This window comes from Cricetulus griseus, assembly GCF_003668045.3.
Source record: "Cricetulus griseus strain 17A/GY chromosome 1 unlocalized genomic scaffold, alternate assembly CriGri-PICRH-1.0 chr1_0, whole genome shotgun sequence".
Taxonomy (NCBI): Eukaryota; Metazoa; Chordata; class Mammalia; order Rodentia; family Cricetidae; genus Cricetulus; species Cricetulus griseus.
This window is the reverse complement of record NW_023276806.1, coordinates 97,963,237-97,980,118: the sequence shown is the minus strand read 5'-3', so window position 1 is coordinate 97,980,118 and position 16,882 is coordinate 97,963,237. Positions and strand designations below refer to the sequence as shown.

The 16,882-nt window shown below is 39.8% G+C and overlaps 1 pseudogene; it reads right to left on the bottom strand.

Annotated features, from left to right (window-relative positions):
* Positions 1-1,918: 1,918 nt before the first annotated feature.
* Positions 1,919-16,125, bottom strand: LOC107979163 (annotated as a pseudogene).
* Positions 16,126-16,882: the final 757 nt, after the last annotated feature.

Here is a 16,882-nt window from a genome sequence, read left to right as displayed (position 1 = left end):
TTTGTTGGTCCTCTGATTATGGTGTGTTTTATCTTGATGCTTCCCCCTGCCTTATTCAGTTCCTCCAGAGACAGGTCTCCACCATTTCATGGTTCATTACCAGAACCTGGACCATTCTGACACAGATGACAGATTCCTCGGGGCTTATGATGACAGCTCTCCAGTATGAAATAAAACAGGGAGAAATGTTGGAAGGTGTTGCCTGCTGATTAAAAGCTGCAGTCTACCATTGCTGGCAGCTTTCTCTAAGCTTGGCAACATGGAGGACTCCCTCCCACAAGCCAAAGCTACCTAGCCTTATGTGAAGGATGACTCTAGGCCCAGGATGCCTAACTTATCTCTAGATGACCCTTGACACAGTTCCCTGCAAATACTCTTCCCCTGATGACCCACATGGTAATTAGGCAAGTGCTCTAACCATTTTTATAGGAACCTACTACCACAAATAAAGCCTTGTGATAGGAGCATGCCACTTAATGTAAACCAGGAGTTTGCCCCCTGGTTCCCCAGTCCTATATATTCCTTATACTCTGGAACAAAGTTGATCTGTTTCACTAAAAGCAGTCTCCTAGAGGAGGGCTGTCTCCATTTGTGTCACAGACACCTAAAAGCTTTCTGTAGTTGCTTCTGCCTCTTTGTCCTTGAGGACTGGTGGCCAAAAGGTTGAAAGGGAAAAGGAGACCCTCCCCAAAACCTTGTTTCAAAAAGGTAGAAAGACAAAGACCAACATACAAAGGTTCCTCTCTGAATTCCATCCAGGAACTATAACACAAGTTCCTGCACTTATACACACTAACATACAAGAGACTATCTATTGTATGAAACAATAAATACCTGCAAATGGATAAAGAAATGTGGTCAGGCATTGCTCATGGTCATGCATTCATTATTTTGGAAACTAATAACTTCAAACTGGCAAAACAATTGAGTATTTTGTACACAATGTTCCAACAATCTGATTTCTTTAGAATTATGATGATAAGAAGCTTCCCTTTCCCTCCCCCCAAACATATGGTGGGTTTTCTATATAGTTCTGCATAGTCTAGAACTTACTAGGTAGACGAGACTGACCAAAACATTATCACAGAGGTCTGCCTGCCTCTGCCTCCTGAATACTTGAACTACATTTAAAAAATTATTTGTGATAAAATGAAAATTAATAGTAAATAATACAAGTTAAATCGTTAAAGATTAAGTGCATTTTATGTTAATTACAATGAATACTTGGCATTTAAGAGTCCTATAGTAATTAAATTATGTAGATGTGAACAAAAATGGCATAAATGCTTGTGTTAATCCTTAAAATTTGTATATAGAAAGACAGAAAGTAAAAGGAGATTTGAAATAATCTATAAATATTAAAAATTATGACATATGTGGTTAATTGAGTAACAGCAAATATAACTATTCTTCTTGCTTCCTTTTATTATAACATGACCATAAACATGTTTTCAAAACCCATGTTAGAATTGTTATGTATCAGTGTGTCAATGGACTGGGAGAGTTAGGAAGAACTGGAATTTGTTACTAGATTTTTTTTTTTTTCGAGACAGGGTTTCTCTGTGGCTTTGGAGGCTGTCCTGGAACTCGCTGGTCTCGAACTCACAGAGATCTGACTGCCTCTGCCTCCTGAGTGCTGGGATTAAAGGCGTGTGCCACCAACACCCAGCTCTGTTACTAGATTTTAATCATACTTTTTAGTAACATGAAAGAACAAACAGTGAAATCAATGGCATAGGTTCAAAGAATCACATCAAATTTTTCTATGCACTGTGTTTATAATATATTATCTAGATAATGTCTTGTTATCCTTAATATTACCTAACATATTGCAAATACTAAAAACATTCTTTGTGTCTAGTTTTAGCAGCCACCAAGAAAAGAGCAAAAATGATTTTTTCCCAATGAATTCCTCACTTCACAGTAACTTCCTTATAACTCCCTTCAAGGACTCATTCCTCAGATTGTAGATAACAGGTTTAAATGTTGGGAGTAGTACCAAGTAAAAGATAGAGAACAAGAAATCTAAAGCAGCTGCAGAGTCTGAAGTTGGGTATAGATATGCACAGTAGCCTGTGGAGAGAAAGAATGAGACAACAAAAAGGTGGGGCAGGCAAGTAGAGATGACCTTAGACCACCTTTCAGCAGAAGGCATCCTGAAAACTGTGGAGAATATTTGGCCATAAGAGAGGACAATCCCAGTGAAGCAAGCAAAGCCTATGGCAGATAGGAAAACAACTGTTCCCATCACTCCAAGGTAATCACTAGAACAAGAGAGCTTGAGCAACTAGGGGCACATCACTAGGGATTATTTTGTCTCTGCAGAATCTGATAGAGAATCTAATTGTTGTGTACAAAGTTCCTGAGAGGCCTCCACTTAGCCAAACTGCACAGCCCATATGCACTATCTGGGACTCGTGATAACCTCATAGTGCAGTGGGAGGCAGATGGTCATATAAAGATCATATGACATCACTGTGAGAATGACCATCTCAGCCCAGGCAAAAGCCATGAGGAAAAAAAAACCTGCAGCCTGCACTGGGTATATAAATGTATCCACTGCCTTCCAGGGAATTGTCAATAGACTGGGAACTGTGACATCGAGGGATGAGAAGTCCAGAGGGAATGGTGCCTCAGGAAGTAATCCATTGGATACAGCAACTGTGGGTCCAGTGTGGTGATGGTCATAATGATGAAGTTACTTGCTGATCCCAAAAGGTATGTCACCAAGAAGAGCAAAGCATGCAAGATCCATAGCTCATGGTTGTCAAAGAACCCTGTTAGGAGCAATCCACTCATTGTGGGTATATTCTCACAAATATTTGGGGAATAAAATTGTGATAGCAGCTGGAGAATAAAACGATGTAGCAAATGAAATATAAAGAGGCATTATTCATTTGTTATTTATTAGTATTTATTTGCTCATCGAAATTTCAACAATTACTGTATCGATATATATTTAACCAGAAATACTCTAGTTGTTGGGTAACTTAAGTGAGAACACATTTTTCTCATGTCTATAGAGGCCATACTATTCACGCATAAGCAAGCAGTTACAGGTAAATGTACAACTGATATATCACTGATTCTCCCAAATAATATATTTGTGTTTGCCCTATGAAAAACCACAATTCCATTGACACAATAGAAACCTGTTACTTTAAAATTTGAGTCAGCAATAGATAGTAATGGGCTGTGGATGAGAGGTTTTGAACATAGACTGATTATGTATGTAGGTTATGTAGATAGGACAGAGTACTATTTTAGCAGATGGAATGGGCATTTATAAGGAATGTACCAGAAATTAAAATATCATATGTTTGTCCATTGGAAACAGCTGTTTTGAAAAACAAAAAACAAAAACATACTGGGGGGCTGGAGAGATGGCTCAGAGGTTAAGAGCACCGACTGCTCTTCCAGAGGTCCTGAGTTCAATTCCTGGCAACCACATGGTGGCTCACAACCATCCGTTATGAGATCTGGTGCCCTCTTCTGGTGTGCAGATATACATGGAAGCAGAATGTTGTATACATAATAAATAAATAAAATCTTTAAAAAAATTAAAAAACAATACTGTCATTACAGAAAGAAGGACTATTGTTGCAGGGGTTTCTGAAACCTAGGGCAAAAAAAAAAATACTTGTGTATAGGGAATACACATATGCCACTCTCAATATATATATATATATATATATATATATATATATATATAATATATATATATTGCATTTTATGGAGTGTTTTAGGGGACAAGCAGCTTCTATTCGAACTGCTGTCCATACTAGGAGCCTTCAAGTATTGTCATCACTTAGTTAGCACTGATCACAAAGCAAAGACAAACTGTGGGTTCTTGAGGGGGTTTAAGATGTGGAGGAAAATGGACATAATCCAGTGTCTAATGTCAATAAAAGAGTGGAAAATTAAAGTCATTCATGTTTCAGATAGAAGCGAAGTCATATTTAGTTCATGATCCCTTGCTTTGATATTTGAGGGATTGAAAATAACCCATCATTCTCCCCATGCATGATGCATGTTTGTGTTTGAGAGTTGATGAAAATTTTTAAAAGGTTCAATATTCTGCACGTTTTTTTTTCCTATTGGTGAGTTCTAGGCAAGAAGAACAAACATGCTCTGTCAATATTTTGGGGTTTTAAGTCCTGTGAGATATCACCAGATATTTTCTTTCATGTACTTAAGAATGAGCTTGATAGCAAATCATTCCAACCCTGTGTCCAATTACTTGACACGATGTTGGGGTTTGATTACAATGAAAATAGTTTAGAGTCAAGCACAACATGAGAAAAAGAATCCCAGAACGTGTGGCAGTCACATATTGACTTCAAATTTGGTGTGAGTTCCATAGAAAGATCTTCCATCTAAGAAAAATAAATCATTGTTAAATAAACTAGATAACTTTTGTTTCATATAATACAAGTCTTATGTCTGAAAGTGTCTTGTCTCCTTCTCTGTGTACCTTAAGTCATAACTTTAATCCTTTTAGAATATTCTCATACTGTTTGGTTTCTTCTGTTGCTGGAAGTTTTCTGGCCAGCAGGACCTGCCGCCCTGCTTCAGCCCCAAATAATCACACATAGATTTATCTTTACTATTAATCTGTTGGCTGATGGCTTAGGCTTCTTTTTTGGCTAGCTCTGTCATAATATATAACTCATTTTTATTCATCTATGTATTTCTACATTGCCTTATCTTAGCACAGAACACTTGGTACATCCTATCTTCTCAGGCTCTACGTGGCATCTCCTCATGGTGCTTCTCTCTGCCTCCTCTGCCTGCCCTTCCCAGAATTCTCCTCGTCTCCTTGCCCCGCCTGTCTTCCTGCCTCTCTTGCTATTGGACAAACAATGTTTTATTCATCAACCAATAAGAGAAACATATATACAGAAGGACATCCCCCCACAATTCTTCAAAACCCCATATCCTACAACAAAAATCAGGCCAAACCCGAGATCTTACTTATGCTTCTCACAGTTTCTTCCTTCTAAATTCTGCTTCTTTGATTGTAATTTTTCTTGACTTTGGTAAAATGACAAACAATTATTGTTCATAATAAATTTTTATATCCATTCATTTAATATCAATATTTTAATCTGACGAATTAAACAGCACACTGAGAAGTAAGAAAGATGAGTAATATTGATTATTCATATAAATAAGACAGGAGTCATGTTTAATTTCTTCCTTAAACAGGCATCACTTGATCCACACCAACAGCTTGGAGTTAAGCATTTTAACAGGAAAAATCTAAGAGTTAATAACTTAACAGAACTGGCATCTGAGTTATAAAACAATTATACATTTACACATATTAGGAAAAAAACACAGGTACAAGGTCACAATCACACTGAGCATGTCCATCTAGGGCTGCCTCTCTTCTGGACATCTGAGAGCTGTTGAAGAAGTGTTTTAATAGTTTACAGAAGTTTCACAAATGCAAGAATGTACCATACCAAATTTTCTCATTCACTGATCTTCTCACATGGCCCCTTATTATGTCTACATGAATTTTTATTTTCTGCTTATTTTCAGTAAGGTGTCCTTGCTCCTTGTTATAATTATAGAGTTGCTTTTCCAAACTAAGCAAGATTATAAGGCTTTGTTAGACTTTCAAAAAAAAATCTATTTTTCCTCATCCAAGTTTGTGAAGATCATTTCAGGATGCCTTGTGTGTGCAACTCTCCAAGCTGATCAGCAACCTCTGGTATTCCTTGTCCACAATTGCAGATTTCGAAACCATACTATGTCCCTGGAGAGCAATCTTGTTGAACTGCTTTTTTGATGCAGGGGAGGGGTGTGTTTGTGCACACTATCTTTTGAAACGGAAGTTCGCACTTAGACAAAATTACTTCATTTTCTCTGGCCCTGTATCATCTGGGACATGGAGTCACTAAAATATCCACACAGGTATTAAGGGATTTTGTGAGCTTGAGATTTAGTATTCTAGATCAGTGGCTTTAAGTCCTAGAAGTCTTTAAGACTTAAAGAAGTCCCAGAGAGCTGGTTACAGCTCAGAGCCCTGGTGTCACACTCAGTGTTTCTGATTCAGCCATTGCAGGGAATAGCTCCCAGATGAACTCCTGCTGGTCTGCATACAACAGGTGGGGCGCTACTGTGTGACTAACCTGTGCATTTCAGAGAGGACAAAAGAATATGACAATCTTTATAAAAGTACTTGAATCTCTACAAAGTCTTGAAAATTTAGAAAGCAGTTTTGATCTTTCCCTTTCTCTTTGAAAATTAGGAAATACAAAGAATTTCATGTTCTTTTCACATTAAAAAAAATCGGTTTTCACATCATGTATCCCAATCCCACTCATTTCCCAATCCTTCCTGTTTGCCCTCCACCCATATAGCCTCCAACAGAAATAAAATTAAAATTAAGAAAGAGATCAGGAATGACAAAAACATACCTAAACATAATAAAAACAATGTACAAAAACTCAACAGCCAACATCAAACCAAATGGAAAGAAACTCAGTATGATTCCTCTAAAATCAGGGACAAGACAAGGTTGTCCAGTCTCTCTATGCCTCTTCAATATTGTCCTTGAAGTTCTAGCTAGAGCAATAAGACAACAAAAGGACATCAAGGGGATACAAATTGGAAAGGAAGAAGCCAAACTTGCACTATTTGCGGATGATATGATAGTTTACATAAGTAACCCAAAAAACTTTACCAGGGAACACTAACAACTGAAAAACACCTTCAGCAAAGTGGCAGGATACAAGTTTAACTAAAAAAAAAATCAGTAGCCCTTTATATATAGATTATAATGTGCTGAGAAAGAAATTGAGAAACATCACCCTTTACAGTTGCACAAACAACATAAAATACCTTGGGGTAATGCTAACCAAAAAAAGTGAAAGACCTGGATAGCAAGAACTTTGGGGCTTTAAAGAAAGAAATAAAAGAAGATACCAGAAAATGGAAGGATCCACCATGTTCTTGGATAGGTAAGATCAACATAGTAAAAATGGCAATCTTGCCAAAAGCAATCTACAGATTCAATTCAATTCCCATCAAACTCCCAGCACAATTCTTCACAGACCTTGAAAGAACAATTCTCAACTTTATATGAAAAAAATAAAAGACCCAGGATAGCCAAAACAACCCTGTACGATAAAGGAATTTCCGGAGGCATCACCATCCCTGACTTCAAGCTCTACTATAGAGCTATATTCCTGAAAACAGGTTGGTATTGGCACAAAAATAGACAGGTAGACCAATGGAATCAAATTGAAAACCCTGATATTAACCCACACACCTATGAACACCTGATTTTTGATGAAGAAGCTAAAATTATACAATGGAAAAAAGGAAAACAAATGGTGCTGGCATAACTGGATGCTGGCATGTAGAAGACTGCAGACAGATCCATTTCATTCACCATGCATAAAACTAAAGTCAAAGTGGATCAAAGACCTTAACATAAATCCAGCCTCACTGAACCTCTTGGAAGAGAAGGTAGGTGGTACCCTAAAACAAATTGTAAGGAGACTGCTTCCTGAAAATAACACCAATAGCACAGACACTGAGATCCACAATTAATAAATGGTACCTCCTGAAACTGAGAAATGTCTGTAAGGCAAAGGACACAGTCAACAAGACAAAACATCAGCCCACAGAATGGGAAAAGTTATTCACCAATCCCACATCTAAAAGAGGGCTGATTTCCAAAATATACAAAGAACTCAAGAAGCTAATCTCCAAAACACCAACTAATCCAATTGAAAAGTGGGGTACAGAACTAAATAGACAGTTACCAATAGAGGAATCTAAAATGGTTGAAAGTCACATAAGAAAGGACTCAACATCCTTAGCCATCAGGGAAATGCAAATCAAAAACACCAATTACAGTTTATGCTTGAGAGGATGTGGAGAAAAGAGATCACTCCTCCACTGCTGTTGGGAGTGCCAACTCGTACAGCCACTTTGAAAATCAGTATGGCAGTTCCTCAGGAAAATGGGAATCAATCTACCAAAAGATCCAGAAATCCCGCTTTTAGGCATATACCCAAAGATACATATTAATACAATAAGGACATCTGTTCCACCATATTCATAGCAGCATTATTTGTAATAGCCAGAACGTGAAAGCAATCTAGATCCACCCCCCCTCCAACTGAAGAATGGAAGGAGAAAATGTGGTACATTTTACACAATGGAGTTCTACTCAGTGGGGGAAAAAAAAACCAATGAAATCTTGAAATTCACAGTCAAATGGATAGAACCAGAAGAAACCACCCTGAGTGAGGAAACCCAGTCACAAAAAGACAAAAATGGTATGTACTCACTCATAAATGTATTTTAGATCTAGAGCAAAGAAGCAGCAGCCTACAATCCACACTGCCAGAGAAACTAGGAAACAAGGAGGACCCTAAGAGAGACAATACATGGTTCCCCAGAGGATGGGAAAGGGCCAAGATCTCCTAGCTAATGGGAGGATATGGGGAAGGGAGAAGGAGTTAGAAGAAAGAGAAGGGGAGAAGAGGAGGGGAAAGGAAGACATAAGGGATCAGGAAGATCCAGTCAGGGGAAGAACAGAGGAGATCAAGAAAAGAGATACCATTATAGAGGGAACCATTATATGTTTAAAGAGAATTCTGGCACTAGAGAAATGTCCAGAGATCTACAAGCCTAACCCCAACTAAGTAAGCAATAGTCGAGAGGCTACCTTAAATGTGCTTCTCCGATAATGAGATTGATGACTACCTTATATGCCATCCTAAAGCTTTCATCCAGTGGCTGATGGAAGCAGAGGCAGACACCCACAGCTAAACATTGAACTGAACTCTGGAACCCAGTTGCATAGAGGGAGGAGTGATGAGCAAAGAGACCATCACCGGGCTGGTGAAACCCACAGAAACAGCTTACCTGAATAAGGGGGAGTGCATGGAACCCAGACTGTTGTCTGGGAGGCCAGCATAGGACTGATCCAGACCCCTGAAGGTGGATGTCAGTGAGGAGGCCTTGGCACTCTATGGGGCCTCTGGTAGAAGATTAGTATTTATCCCTGGAGTAAGAAAGGACTTTGGGAGCCCATGCCACTTGGAGGGACACACTCTCAGCCTAAATACATGGGGGAGGGCCTAGGCCCTGCCCAGGATATGACAGATTTTGGGGATCCCCATGGAGGACCTTACTTTCCCCAGGGAACAGAAGGTGGGTTGCTGGGGTGTGGGGGAGGGGGAGGGGAGAGGGAACATGTGAAACAAGCTTGTTTCTAATTTGAACTAATAAAAAATAATTGCTTAGAAAAACAATTCCAAACAAGGGATCTTTGGGCTCAGTAACCTTCACATTCCTATGGTGAGCAGTAGGCTACAAAGCTGGGTAGCTTCTGGAAACTTCTAGAAGAAACACTATTGCTTTTTCTCTTGGTCAAGTGCATTGGAATTGGAAAACACAAAACCAAAGCTCCCTCACCAAAAACCCATCTGCCACCCTGATTTGCTGTATTATTTTTGAGATTGAGGTCCTAGATGGAGCTGGCCTCAAATTCTTGCATCTCTTTTGTCAGCCTCTGCAGGGCTGGGACTCCAGGCAGGAGCTGCATCTAACCACCCTGAATCTTCACAGCGGGCATCTCACCCTCCTGAGAGTGTGGGCAGTGAGGAGTCACCAGTGCTGCCCTGTGGTGATATTTTGTTTAGGATCCAACAAATAAAGCTTGCCTGAAGATCAGAGTGCACAGAGGCCAGGCAGTGGTAGCACACACCTTTAATTCCAGCAATCAGAAGACAGAGTGAGACAGACCTCTGTTAGTTCAAGGCCATCCTGAGCTACAAGAAATGGATTCAGTCTAAAAGAGAAACCAAGCTGACACAAAGATGATCCCAGAACTTGGTATCCCACACCTTTAATTTCAGGACTAGAGAGGAACATAAGGTGGGAGGAGACAGCAGCTGAGTGGGTGTGAGGAGCTGTGCAGTTGGGAGCAGTCTGAGGTTCAGTGGATGAATTCTGAGGACAGGATCACCCATTCAGTCTGAGCATTGGTAGAAGTCAGGACTCTCTAGTGGCTGGCCGCTTTTACTTCTCTGAGCTTCAGGAAAGATTTGTTATGTCATAAACAAAATATCACCACACTGCCCTAGCCCTTAGCCTGGACTAAGAGAATGCTGCCAGGAAACTTGCTTTACCTATGCCTCAATGTCAATATCAATAGAACCTGAGCTATGAGAAAGCCCCAGACCCAAAACATCATAATTAAATTACCTTAATTTTGGCAGAGTTGGGGTCAAAAGAAAAAAATCGAACTATGGAACATACACTTGAGGGGTGGGAGGGCTCTGCAACAGCCAAGGAGAGAATGAGGATGGAGAAACCAGGGCAGGTGGGATGGCCTGGGGTCCATGCCCAGGTATGAAGCCTTGTGTTTCCTCCATTGCTCACCGAAGAAAACTCACTACTCTCATCCCACAGACTCCTGAGCAGAACCCAGAGCTAGGAGGGGGTTTTAGCAAGTTGCATGGAGTGTGTAAGGATGATTCTACCAGCTCCATTTATGGGAGTCATGGGAATCCTGGTCAGGCTGCATATTTCAGAGTCCATGATTGAAAGCAGGAAAGCACAGAGCATTCAGTTTGACACATAGTAGGTCTTCATTGACAGCCTGGATATTTTGTCTTTGCCTTTCTTTTCCAGTGTCTACCTCAGCCAAGGCCAGGTAGGACAGAAGCAGTGAAGGCTAGAAGCCATGAGGTAGTGATGCATTCCTTTAATCCCAGCACTCAGATGACACAGGCAGCCTGGTCTACTGAGAAAGTTTCAGGACAGCCAGAACTCACAGAAAAACCCTGTCTTGAAAAACCCCAAACCAAAACAAAACAGTGGTGACTGGAGAATGGAGATGAAGCAAGGGCACCTTTGTGACCTTGCAGCCTCTCCTCTCTCAGTTTGCATTGATTTTGATGGTGATGATGAGACTGTCTCCTTTAGGCCACACTGGATCTGAACTTGCAGAGTTATTGGATGACGTTGACCTTCTGATCATGTCTCCACCACCCAAATGCTAAAATTACAGGCAAGTAATGCTGTGACCACTTTATACTAGGCTGGGGGAATCAAACTCAGAGCTTTGCACACTATGTAAGCACTCTACCAAGTGAGCTAATCCCCAAGCCCTGTGATTCACAAAAAAGACAAAGAAAAGGCTTTGTCCTTTCACAAGCCTGATGGCTGTCATTCTACCTCCATTGGGAGTTCCCTGCATGAGCATTCCCTCTGTTGGAGATAGTCCTGCCCTTCAAAATCACTTCAGGCTGAGACCCCTTGTGCCTTGGCTACATCAGTTCACTGATGCTCATTTCTGGGAAATGGGGATGTGTCTTGTCTTGCAAGTCTCTGTCCCCAACAAAGGCCCTGGGAAGTTTTCTAGGGTATGGCATGTCCTGATGGGGAATGTCCTGTATGTTTCTCTTATTGGTTGATGAATAAAACACTGGTTAGTAGCCAGTAGAGTCAGGAAGATAGGCAGGGCTGGGAGACAAGGAAAATGCTGGAAAAGGGAAGGCAGAGAAAGACTGAGGACAGATGCCATGATGCCAAAGAGTAACAACATGTCGGGGCATTGCCAGGGAAGCCACAGCCTCATGCCAATACATAGATTAATAGAAATGGATTAATAATTAAGACAGAGCTAGCCAGTAAGAAGCCTAGACACCAGCCAACAGATTAATACTTGATATAGCATCTGTGTGTTTATTTGGGGCCTAAGATAGGTGGGACTTGGTAGGGAAATAACTCCCGAATACATAATGCTACCACCAATGTGGATTACACACATTTCCACATAGAACCTGACAAAAGTTTTAAAAGGGATTCTAAACATAAGAACAAAGTCAAGCATAGCTTCTTGGTAACAGCATTTTCTGTTTGCTAGAGACAAGCAGAGGCTCAAAGCTGCTTTAAAAGAGAGACTTACCGGCGGTGGTGGCGCACGCCTTTAATCCCAGCACTCCGGAGGCAGAGGCAGGTGGATCTCTATGAGTTCGAGACCAGCCTGGTCTACAAGAGCCTCCAAAGACACAGAGAAACCCTGTCTCCAAAAAAAAAAAAAAAAAAAAAAAGACTGAGGCAAAAGAGAGACTTCCTGCTGGGTGGTGGTGTCCCCTGCCTTTAGATCCAGGCAATCAGGAGGCAGGGGCAGGCAGATCTCTGTGAGTTTGAGATCAGCCTGGTCTACAAGAGCTAGTTCCAGGACAGCCTCCAACCCACAGAGAAACACTGTGTCGAAAAAACCAAAACAAGAAGAAAAAAAAAGAAAAAAGAAAAAAGAAAAAAAAAAAAACAGGTTTCCTGACTTAGCATTAGTGGCAAGGCTTAAGAGTGCAAGGCTCTCTTAAGAGGCTATACTACCAAATAAATAAGTGGTGTTTACAAGCAGCCCGAAGCATGATTCCTGTGGTAGCATGAACCTAGAAACTCCACAGAGTTATGGCAATAAACATGAAGCTAAAAATGGAGCTAGGCTCTCAGAAAGACAAGGAACAGAATGGGGCCAGCTGCCACTTCAATTTTCTCAATGCTGTTTAGCTGAAAAGACTCATGTCCTGACAAAGACAAAGATATACAGTAAAGACAGATTCAGAGGGGAAAAAACCTCTAAAGGATTTACAGTGTGTTTAAAAATATACATAGGCTGGGGAGAGAAAAGAAGAAGGATAAAATGGCTAAAAAAGAAACAGAGTAACTGGGCAATGGTGACCCACACCTTTAACCACAGCACCTGAAAAGCAGAGGCAAGCAGATCTCTATGACTTCAATGCCTGCCTGGGCTTCAGAGTGAATTCCAGGACAAGAAAAAGTACATGGAGAAACTCTGTCTCAAAAAATGAAAGAAAAAAAATAAAAGTACAAGAAATAGATTTTTAAAAAGCCACATAAAGATGGAAAATACACAGAGAGTCTAGATACTGTATGTTATTTTGTTGTCTTTGAATTGTTTGATTGCTGAGGATGAAGCAATAACTGCTAAAAGATGTTTGATTATGAATGCTGCTGGATTACTCCAACTTACAGATTTTGAAAATGCCTTGATATCTAAATTTAAGTATCAGGACATGTTATTTTGGAAAAGAGATTTTGTTTTTCTTTCCACAGAAGATGAAGAGGCTGGAGAGATGACTCAGCACTTAAGAGCATGGCCTGGTCTTTCAAAGGTCCTGAGTTCAATTCCCAGCAACCATATGGTGACTCATAACCATCTGTAATGAGATCTTGTGCATTCTTCTGCCATGCAGGCATACATGCAGTCAGAACACTGTACACATAATAAATAAATCTTTAAAAAAAGATAAAAGGCTGTGAAATCCTTCCAGACTAATATGGTTTGATAAAGCAAGACCTACTGAAACAGTGGCCCAGGTGATCTAACATTCAAGACAGCCGGGATGATGAAGCCTTGTAGACTACTATAGCCAGGATTTGGTCAGGTTTCTGAGTTTTCTCAGGATCGCCATGGTATTGACAGCACCCCCAAACAGCAGTTTGGAAAACAATGCCCAAATTCCCAAATATTATTTATAAATGTTTGTTTTCACTTAAACGGGGTTGGTTAACAGTGGTTAATGATCACAGCCAATCTCTTTTTAAGTGAAAAGCAGGGTATATGAAATAGAAATGAATACTTTGCATTGATATGGATTTTCGTTTATCGATACAAATTTAAGGTCAATTTTCTGATATGTATATTTCATCTCTTGTTTAGGTATTGTTTTTATACAGATATTTAAAAATGTAATGTATAACTAGAAACAGATTATAGATAGTTACCTATAGTAGTCAAAACATGGTTATCATAGTTAGGTTTTCTAGACATACAAAGATATATTTGTGAAGGACAGATTGTCTTCAAACCTGTTTAAGACCTTCAAAGTATGACATTTAAAATGGTTTATTAGAATTTTTCATGACACAGAGACACAACTGCTCCTGGCAACACCCATTGTGTCAGAGAGGAAGATGGGTATCAAAGAAACTCAATATGGAGTTGCTTTTAATACGGTGGTAAGACTAGCCATTTGAGAAAGAAACTGCTACTGCCTGGACTGTTTGACACTTGCTGTATAAACTGCACATGCAGAACCCACAGGAAAGTGACTGCTGAACTTGCAAAAGAAGATGGACAGTCCTGAAGGGTTCCTGCTTCATGGAAGAGTCTGCCAGACATTCTGCAGGACACAGAGAAAAATGACTGATAAGATGCTTTAATATTCCAATTTCATACCTTCAGGTTTGAAATATTTTAAGTCAGGATGATACTAGGATAAGATACCTCCATTTAGAACATGATGTAAAATTTCATGGAGTACTTTAAAATTATTTATTTTATTTTATGTGCATTTGTGTTTTGCCTGCTTGTATGTCTGTGTAAAGATGTCTGATCCCCTAAAACTAGAGCTACAGACCATGGTGAGTGCTACAGACCATGTGGGTGCTGAGAACTGAACTCTGGTCCTTTGGAAGAGCAGTCAGTGCTCTTAACCACTGAGCCATCTCTCCAGCCCCATCATTCAGTACTTTAATGACAATGGTGGCTTTAGAGCTGGAGACAGATTACTTTCTCCTTCCTTGATTATTGAAGCTTTGATGATGGTGTTTCATTTTTAGTCAATATACTTAATGTTTGAATTTTAGTAGATTAAAAGAATGAATTTCTACAAGATTAAATTAATAAATAAGTTGCTTTCCACTAAGTAACAAGTACCTATTAATTTGATCAAAACAAATAACCAAATCTTGCCAAGTATCTAATGGCTCATAGTGTTTTTTAAAGTTTTCATCACAAACAACCCCCAACCCTATGTTTCACTGTCTATAATAGTCTTGCCTCTATACAATAGGGAAGAAATTTTCCCTATTTCTGCAAATGTATGTAATGTGGTACTGAGGTATTTGCTAAAAGTGTTTCAGATGTGTAGTTAGAGTATAAATTAAAAATTAGGACCTAAAAGTATAGAAATTTAAGTGATTGGAAATCCCAGTATTCTCTAGAGTCACAGAACTTATGGAATCTCTCATATATACATATGTATATATGAGAATTTATTGGAATGACTTACATGCTGCAGTCCAAAAATGGCTAGCTGTGAAAGGAATGCCCAAGAATTTACTAGTTGTTCAGTCCCATGAGACTGGGTGTCTCAGCTGTGTTTTTGTGTATAGTGGAATCCCAAAGAAGTAGGCTTCAATGCAAATGAAAGAATGCATGTGCTGGCAAGGTGAGGGAAAGCAGACAAAGAAGGAACACACCACCTTACTTCCTTCTTCCATTGTCCCTTCAGCAGAAAGTGTGGCCCAGATTAAAGGTGTGCCTTCCACCCTCAAGGTCTGGATTAAAGGTGTGTCATCCGGATTCAGGATCTAGGTCAAAGGCATATTATATTGTCTTGCCCCAAGGTCCAGATCACAACTGTGCTCTGCGTATCTGAATTAAAAGTGCATTCCATGTATACTCAAGCTGACAAGCAAGAATAGCCATCACAGTCCACCCCTTGTCAACCTGGCACATAATCATATTGCCTTATGTCAAGATTAATTTCCAACTGAAAAGCAATAGCCAGGTCATAATTATACCTAAATCTAACATAACTATCCCACATACAACTGCAAATGCATTATATATTATATATTTGGAATAGTGGCAATGTCCCTTGGGGCACATCTTTCTAGTATTGAAAACTTACATCTGATAACCACTATTCTCTTAATGATGTTGAAACATATGATAAGAAATTGAGATAACATACAAATATCTGTGCAAATATTGTATTAACAAAATAAAACAGAAGCACTCATGTTACTTTTAATCCTCATTTCTGCAACTGGTCATGTGGCCTTAGATGGTATTTGGAACTACCTTCCTATTCTACCCATTCTGTATTTCTTCTACCCTCCATAAGCATTTCAGCAGGTCTTGGGTCTTTTCCTGGAGTAGTGACCTGCACCTTCATTCCTGATGGGTCTGTGCCCTTTGTCATCCTTCCTGAGTTCGATTGTTGTTGATAGGGTACAGTAGCACCAAGAGATGCCCTAGAGGATCTCTTACACTCCAGACATAATCCTTCTTACCTCCATTGTGGAGAGGAAATCCAATTTCCCCATGGTAATCTGGTTATATCACCCTTCCTAATGGAGCTATTCCTTTCATAGTCTGTTGGTTTAAGAGCACTTGATGCCAAAATGACCAGAGGGAAGTCTGAGTTTCCAGTTCAGTGGAATGTTTGTTGTAGTGTGATAGGAGCACTCCCCACTCTGGAACCAAAACTTCTAGGCCTGCACAACTTAGAGTTGTAGAAATAGGAAGCAAAATGTTCCTAGTTGTTCACTGGGGTGATAGTGAGTGGAAGTATTCCATTTTCCACCCCTTGCCAGAGGCATTTCTTTCTATCATTTTTATAATTTATATATGTTCCTTCATGACTTTGAGGTAAGAATGCCCCTAATTGTCTTTGCTTTTAAAGGGTGACCATGCTGAGAAATGCACTTGTTAACTGAGCATGCTTAGGAATAGTCAGGACTCTATGGGAATATGTCCAGATTCCCTAAGTAAAATCTACATGCTTCCTTTGTTTAGGAAAAGCATGTTTTGGAAATAACTCCTATGCTCCACTTGCCTCCTGCAGGTAAGAAATCGTTCTCACTTCTTCTGTGTTGGCTGCTGTAATGGCTATTCTTGGTAGTCAAACTGACTACCTCTGGAATTAACTAAAACCCAAAGAGTTGGGTACAGAGTTTTCTTTTCTTTCCTTTTCTTTTCTTTTCTTTTCTTTTCTTTTCTATTGTTTTTCAAGACAGGGTTTCCCTGTGTAGCTTTTGAGTCCGTTCTGGAACTTGTTCTGTAGACCAACAGGCTGGCCTT